Here is an 8,917-nt window from a genome sequence, read left to right on the forward strand (position 1 = left end):
CAAGTTTAGTTTCATTTTAATGTGATGAACACCTGATAAATGAGAGAATTTGATACAACGATGAAAATACTAGCTGGAATGATGTTCCCACAAGAGATGGCAGATGGACACCAATTGCCATGAGTCTACTAAGAATATCAACTTCTGTCTTGTTTATTGGGATTTATATTTGAACATACTGGCTAACTTTCAAATCTGAACTTTGTGTTGATTAGATTCAAAACAAGAAGCCAGGATTTTGAGGCTGGATTCTTAGAACTTGTTGCATTTTGTTACTGTATTGAGTAACAACAGAAACAGATGGTTAGCAATCATGACCTTGCAAGTTCATTAGAAATGTGACATTCATTTACCACAAATTTAAAGTCTTAAAGTTTACTTATGACCAACAATTTGGCCTGAAAATTTGAGCAAAAGTATGACAAATGTTAAATAGACTTTCAAATCAATAGTCCTTTGTTGGACTTCATGTCCATACTTCTCTTGTTTTTGTTTTTGTTTTTGTTTAGCATTTATGGAGAAATGATAGTATACAAAGCCAGCATTGACACAAAGAAAACTAAAACATGAAATATGTTATTTTGATGAATTCACTCTGGGATACCAAAGTTCTATCATGATAAGTGAGTAAAGGCCATCAGAGTTCACCTTGAAATATTTGGGTTTCTTCTTACCACTATTCAATCTTAGTTCTTCTCTTATATCAACACATTGCATTATTGTTTTACTTTAGTCACTCTGTTATCCATATATTTGAAAATCCCAGAAAAAAAATTCCTTTACTGCATATCCTCAAGTCAATATCAAATTCACTGTATGGAAGAAATTTAGAAACATTTAGAATCTGAGCAGATATAAAGGCTTTGTTAAGCTTATCCAACACAGTATTTCTCACTATTTCTCCAAGAGTTATATGTTTATATGTTATATGTTTCTGCAGAGTCAGGTCTTGATTTTCAGTTAAGGTTAAAAAAAAAAGTCTTCTCATATCTAGATTCTACTTTCATTACTGCACTGAAGTTGCTTGCATGAAATTCATCAGTAATAGCCTATTTATAAAATCCATTGAATTTCATATATTTTTTTAATAGTATTTGTCATTGTTGACCACTTTCCTACCTACCGCTAACCTTTTTCCTGCCTCTGTTTTGTCACATATAAATTGGGTTGTTGTTAGCTTTAAATAAGTTAGTATATGTAGAAATCTTAAAGTAGTGTCTAGCACATTGTAAGCACATAATACTTCCTGGCTATTGTTATTTTATTATTACTTGCCTTCCTACCATTCCCTACTCTGCATTCCCTGAAAGCAGAGCCTGAAATCAAAGCTAGCATGAGAGTGGTTTATTGTGAAATGATCCCAGGGAAGAAGTAAGGACCCAAAAGAATAAAACAAGGAAGGAGGAAAAGCCAACACAAGTTTATGGGCATCTCTATAGGAGCTTATGTAATGCATTTTGAAACTGACCACATTTGTTCATTGTCTCTAACACCCTGTTGGTTAGGATAGCTACACGAACATTAACTTCCCTATACTTTCAGGTTGAGAAAATTTTAATGCCAAGTTGGTACCGTGTATCAGAGAAGGCAAGAACTGATAGAACCAGAGCACAGGCTGAGGTGGGAAACTGTCAGGCTGCAACTCTGCAAAGCTGGTCAAAGACAGCATAGAACATCACTGCTGTGTGGCTGTAATAAGAGGTGTGGCCAAGAGTGTTTTAGGTAGTGTTCAGGAGGTATCTAATGCATACATTCTCTGGGATTTTTTCTTACCTCCTTGGCCACTCTTTCTCCCTCTCTTTACATTTGGCCTCCTTGTATTATAATGTTTTCTTTTTTAATCAAATTTTGTGCTATAACTCACGTAAATAAAATGTACCCATTTTAAGGGTACAGTTGGATGGTTCTGACAAATACTTGTACACCTATTTAACCACTAGTCTAATTGAAGTCATAAATCATACCCAGTTCTCCCCCAAATTCTCTTTTCTATCTTTGCAATCAACACACCAGCCCTGCCTTCAGGTAGTCACTGAGCAGTAAAGAAAGGTGGTAGGCATTGTTCTGTATGAGTATTGGCTATTTTTCTGCTTTTGCAAAATATTTGTTCAAATATTTTGTCCATTTTTACTTCAGTTTGTTTTCTTACTGAATTGTAAAAAAGTCTTTTTTTTTTTTTTTTAATGTGTATTTATTTTGAGAGAGAGCGCACGCACAGGAGCAGGGAATGGGCAAAGAGAACGAGAGAGAGAATCCCAAGCATGTGGCACTCGATTTCACAACTGTGGGATCATGACTTGAGCCCAAAATTAAGAGTTGGATGCTTAACTGACTGAGCTTCTGGTGCCGCAGAAGTCTTTATGTATTGTGAATATAAGCCCTTCATCAGATGTACATACTGTGTATTTTTCCTATTCTGTGGTTTGCCTTTTTATTTATTTTTAGCAATGTTTTTCAAAGGAGTTTAAAATTTTGATAAAGTCTAATTTATCAATATTTTAATCATATAGTTATTCTTTTTACGTGCAATTTATGAGATCTTTGCCTATCCCAACGTAACAGATTTTCTTCTTTTCTTATTTTTTAAGCTTTTTTTTTTTTTTTTTGAGAGAGAGAGAGTGTGTGTGCATGCATGGAGAGGGGCAGAAGGACAGGAAGAGTGGAAATCCCAAGTAGGCTCCATGCCTATCACCACCTTGAGATCATGCATGACCTAAGCTAAAATCAAGAGTTGGGTACTTAACTGACGGAGCCACTCAGGCATCCTATATTTTCTTCTGTTTTCTACTAAAAGTTATATAGTTTCAGCTGTTACATTAGACCTCTGATACATTGCAAATTAATTCCATATATTTAATGAAAAGTAAATAACTAAGTTATTTTTTTGTTTGTTTGTTTGTTTTAATAATATGGCTATTCTATTGTTCCAGTATGATTTGTTGAAAAGGTTACCCTTTCTGCATTGTATTGCCTTGGCACTGTAAAAAGCAACTGACCATATATATGTGGGTTTATTTCTAGATTTTTCTGTTTCATTGGTCTGTATGTCTAATCTGTATTACTGGGGTTTTATAGTAAGTATAGAAATCAAGTGGTATAAATTTTCTAACTTTGTTCCTCTTTCTAAACATTGTTTTGGCTCTACTTGTTCCTTTTTACTTCCATAAGAATCTTAGAATCACTATGCCAATTTTTACAAAAAGCTTGTCATAGTTTGAGATTACATTGGATCAATAGATCAATTGGGCAGAATTGACATTTTAACAATAGTGAGTCTTCCTATCAATAAATATGATACTCCAGTCCATTTATTTCACATGTCTTTAATTTCTCTTAACAGTATTTTATAATTTTCAGGGACAGGTAGTATATACATTTTGATAACCTTATCCCTAAGTATTTTATAGTTATGCTACTACTGTAAATGGAATTTTATAATTTTGAACTTCCAATTGTTTTTTGAAAGCTCATCCTCATACAAATGATTTTGCGTATTCTTATATTTTTTCATGAGTTGTACCCTATAGCCTAACTAAATTCATTTGTTAGTTCTCATAGTTTCCTGTGTTGTTGATTCCATATAAATTTCTGTATACAATTATGTTACTTGTGAATGAAGAAAGTTTTGCCTCTTTCTTTTATATGTGTATATCTTGTATTTATTTCTTTTGCTTTATTTCCCTGACTAGGACTTTCAGTACAATGTTTAATAGAATGGATGAGAGTAGGTATCCTTGGTTTGTTCCTGATCTTGGGGGGGAAAGAAGTTTGTTTTTCACCATTAAATATATAATAACTATAAAGTTTTTTTTTAGATGTTCTTTATCTTCAAATGTTCTGGCTCCAAGTTATATACTCTTTCATTTAGTTTCAACAACATATCTCAGACTATACTGTGTCAGGATGATAACATTATTTATCAGAATTTTACAGTGACTGTAAAGAATTCATAGTCCCTTGGTTTGTTGTTGCTTCAGTTCAACATTTTAGTTTTAGTTTAGTGAGAGTTTTATCATTAATAGGTATTGAATTTTTGACAAAATTATAGGCCCAATTTCAATACCGGCATTCCCTTTTATCTTTTACTTAATACATTTAATCATTAATCATTTAATCATTTACTTAATACAGGCATATAATTTAGATATTAAAAAGTGCTAAGTACTTCTATTCTGCATCTTCCCAGTTTTCGTTCCTTATCCACAGGTAAACACTTTTATTAATTCCCAGTTTTGTAAACTGTCTGAATTTCTAAAACATAAGTTAACAGAAAATATCAATATATATTCTAATTTGCTCCACCTTTTAAACACATAGAATTCTATAAAGTGGTTTTGCACAGTGGTTTTTTTCACTTGATAGGTCTTAGAAAGCTTTTATCTAGTGCTGTTATGGACTGAAAATGTTGTGTCTTCTCTCCTCCTCCTCTAAACCCCCATGTTATGATATTTGGAGGTGGAAGTTTTGGGTTGTGCTTATATTTAGATGAGGTCATGAGGGTGGAGACTTTATAATGAGGTAGTGTTCTTATAAGAAGAGACCTGAGCTCTCTCCATCATGTGAGAGTATAGGGCTCTCTGCAAGCCAGTAAGAGGATGACCTTTGACAAGAACTGCATCCTTACTGGTACCTTGGTCTTGGACTTCCCAGGCTCCATAACTATGAGAAATACATGTCTGTTGCTTAAGCCACCCAATCTATGGCAATTTGTTATAGCAGTTCAAGTAGACTAAGACAATGCATAGAGAGATTCCTTATTATTTCTTATAGCTACATAGTATTCTATTGCAAGAATATACCATTATTTAGAAAACTAGTACCCTTTAATGAAAGAATGGGTTGTTTCCAATTTTTTGTTGTTGTAGGAATGCTGCAGTGGATAACCACATATGTATGTCAATTCCTATAATTAGTAATCCAGTTCAAAGAGCACATGCATTTGTAATTTTGGTGGTACAAATTTGCATTAACTTGTAATTTCTCATTGTCATGAAGTGATTAGACTCTTGTTCATATGGGAATGCTCTGTACTGCTCCTATCTAGATCCTGTTCTTCATTTATTGTTCTAGCTCCAAATTATGTGCTCTTTCTTTTAGTTTCAACAATGTATCTCAGACTCTACTGGGTCAGGATGATAATGTTATTTATCAGGGTTTTATAGTGACTGTAAAGAATTCATAATCTCTTGGTTTGCTGTTGCTTCAGTTCAACATCAGTTACATTCAATTGTATATTTTTGTAACTAAAGCTGGGATTCCTAGATTACTATACAAAATATACATGCATATTGCAACATAAATTTTTTTTTTTATCCTCCAGTTAGACTGGAAAATACCTAGTATAAAATTAAGCCTTCTTTTTTTTTTTTTTTTTTTGGCACTGTACTCTTCCTTTGCACTGTTTTTCTCTCTCCTTGAAAAAAGGTTTATACAGTTTTACTTAGAGTAGAAGAAAGAAAAAGACAAAGTCAGTACTATCTACTTAATTTCCCACATTTTGGAAAAGGGATTGTCTCTATCTTCTCTCAAAAATAATCGCATTGGCATCTAAGCATGTTTTATTGAACCATCTATGTGTTTTTCGGCGGAGACCACATCTGCTTTTCTTATCTAATGAAAAGGAATGATAGGAACTTTAACAAATCCAGTAGATAGGGCCTCAAATATTACTTGCCCATGTGTAGGGCTAGCTCTAGATTTACTTTTATATTACAATAAATGCCAGTTGCATCTTCTTTGTACTCTCTCTGAAAAAGAACAAGACATGGTTATCTATGCTGAAAAAACATTTCAGATGACCAGAAAAAAAATAGCAAACTTTGATAATATATTATTCTGCTTTTTCTGAAGTTTATGATAATAGGCCCTTTTCATCCCATTCCTATCTTTTCTATCTTTGGATGCACCTCTGAAGAGAGTACAAAAGGCAGAAGGGGAAATGTATGCCAGGAGAATAGAACTCACTCTACAGAAATTAAAAGTGTGATGAAATCTCTTGAAGGAACAATGTGCAAAGCATTCTGCACTTTAACTTGAGCAATGACAATGCTGTAGATTTTAAATAATCAACAGTATTTAAAGAAATACTATAGAAATGTAAAATGTCAAAAAATCTCAGACCCTATGTTAAATTTATGTTCCTTTCAAATATTTTTGGATGTTGATGTGAGAGAACAGGAAGATACTTAAGGCGAGAGACTCAGCAGAGCAATAAATTCCCTCCTACTGCTTTTAATTAGAATTAATATGTTTTATTCATTTAGTATGACCGCTTTAATGAAGCATACATAATTGGAATCACTTTTGTATCCCTTTTGTGCTAATATATTGAGTTAGTTTATTGGTTTGGTGACTTGAAAGAAATATTGGTTAAGAGCAGTGGCTATGGAATGAGAGCCTAAATTTGAATTTTGGATTCCCCATGTATTAACTAATTATCTCACATAAGCTCTGATTTCTCAGATGCACAATTCCTTCCTGAGTAAAACAGACACAAAAATATTTACCTTATAAGGTCATTGTAAGGACTAAATGAGATAATATATGCTAAACACTCAACATAGTTTCCTGGTGAAGCATAAATGTTTAATAATTGATAGCAAAAATGAAAAGAACAAAATTATTTTCCATTCCAGTATAGGTCCACTAATTGAATATGAGGAAATATACTTTGAGATGATTACTTGAAGTACAACAATTCAATATTCAGCAAAACTTTATATAGACATACATATGTAATGTATGTGTGTATGTATATACACAATATGCACATATCAACACAGGTACACATGCATATATATAAAGTAATGCAAAAAAAGCACTTTAGGTAGTAAGAAATGAATATGCATAATCCATTTATATGTTTTACAATTACTTATTCTAATATTTGTATCTGTTTCTATATTAGCACATTCCAGAAGGATAAGCAATATTTCTAGCACTGCTTATTCAGAAAACACATCTGCATGTACTTTAAGAATCCATCGGGGTTCTAGGCTCCCTGTAGTATAATGCTGTTGAGTATAACTTGGGCTGGAAATCTTTCAGGGATAGCATCATAACACATCCCATGATTTCATGCATTATCTGGCTGGCATTGTTCCCAGTGGGGCAAGAGAGACACACACTAACATGGCTGTCGAAACAAGTTAAGATGAATCATCTGAAAATATGTTAAAGACTAGGATTAGTGAAGACAGCCTACTAATTTTCATTTAAGTGTTTTGTAATATCACTTGATATTAGACCGTCTGTTCAGGAACTTACCACCTGCAAATTCTATTTCTTTATTAAATCCAAAAAGTTTAACTTTGGAGTAGATGACAGAGAGCTAAAAGGAAATGGGGAAAACTAGAAACATATATAGAATAAGTTCTAAATGAGATGACTGAAATTATCCAGAGAATAATTTTTATCATCAGTAAATATGCTTTTCACCCTTTCCTCTTGATTCACATAAATTTAATAAAGAGAGTAAAAAAAATGTGTGCTGGCCTGCATTTTATTATGTAATAACGTTTGCATGGTACCGCTTTTCTGTTTCTCACTTCATCAGTACTGTTTTTCATTTGGTTGGACCTCCTCAGCTGTGACAGTGTCGGAAAAAAGCATCTGTAGTTGTGCAATCATCTACTGAAAGCTATTCTGTTTCCATGTAACTATACGTCTCTTTGAGACCAAATGGGAGATGGTTAATGTTAATAAATAAGCAGTTTCTGCATAAATAAAGACCAGGCCCTAAAATCTACAGGCTTGATTAATTATTTTTTTTCTGTGCCAAGCCAAATGGACTCATAAAACAAGCGATAAAGCTGTGAATTGTACACTTAGTTACAAATGCATTCAGAATAAATATGGTTTCTATTTGTAAATACAAATATTATAGCGCTATGGGATTCAACCTTAATCCATTACAATAGAGAAAAATACAAATATATGACCCTTGTGCATAATGCATATTTGTGCCAAAGTACTGCAGCAATGGATAATATGTTTGTCTTTGGTTTAGATGCCAAAAATGTGCTTCAAAGCCTTGGAAGATGAGACCAACTCACCTCCTTTCTGGCCTCTCACTGCTCCTCACAAACTTCAATATTTAATCTGATCAAATGGGGGCAGTACATGGTGATTTTCATACTAGCTGTGCATATTTGCATGCATTTAAGAATATGGTCTTTAGGGGCGCCTGGGTGGCACAGTCGGTTAAGCGTCCGACTTCAGCCAGGTCACGATCTCGCGGTCCGTGAGTTCGAGCCCCGCGTCGGGCTCTGGGCTGATGGCTCAGAGCCTGGAGCCTGTTTCCGATTCTGTGTCTCCCTCTCTCTCTGCCCCTCCCCCGTTCATGCTCTGTCGCTCTCTGTCCCAAAAATAAATAAAAAAACGTTGAAAAAAAAAAAAGAATATGGTCTTTAAAAGAGGAGAGGTACTATTTTTTTAAAAAAAAAGATTGCTTTATATTTCTATGAATGTAGAAACAGAGGACTGTAATTAAGGAGGAGCTATGTTAGCTATTTATTTATTGCTATAAGGACAATTTTTACTACTGTTTGAATAATTTGTACAAATACTCTTTTTTGCTGCAATTTTTCTCATTTGTTACAGTGAGACCATAAAAGTCACGATTGACCACAACAACAATCGGTTGCCTTAGATTGGATTTTGATGCCACAAATTCACCATTTCATTTTAGTATCCAATAGCTGGAGAACTCAAGCTGAGAGGAAGGAAAACCTTGTTTAAATATAAATAGCTTTGACAATCATCTGGGATAGTTAAAAGGATTATGAGAAACACATGATAGGTAATAGATACTTTTTTTAAACAATAGAGTTTGAAGTTTCTTCTGTTCTGAATGTTCTACTTTACAAAGAGAAAATATAAAGTAAAAAGATAAATTATTATATTTCGTTTATGGCCT

This window comes from Felis catus, chromosome B2, assembly GCF_018350175.1.
Source record: "Felis catus isolate Fca126 chromosome B2, F.catus_Fca126_mat1.0, whole genome shotgun sequence".
NCBI classification, from domain to species: Eukaryota; Metazoa; Chordata; class Mammalia; order Carnivora; family Felidae; genus Felis; species Felis catus.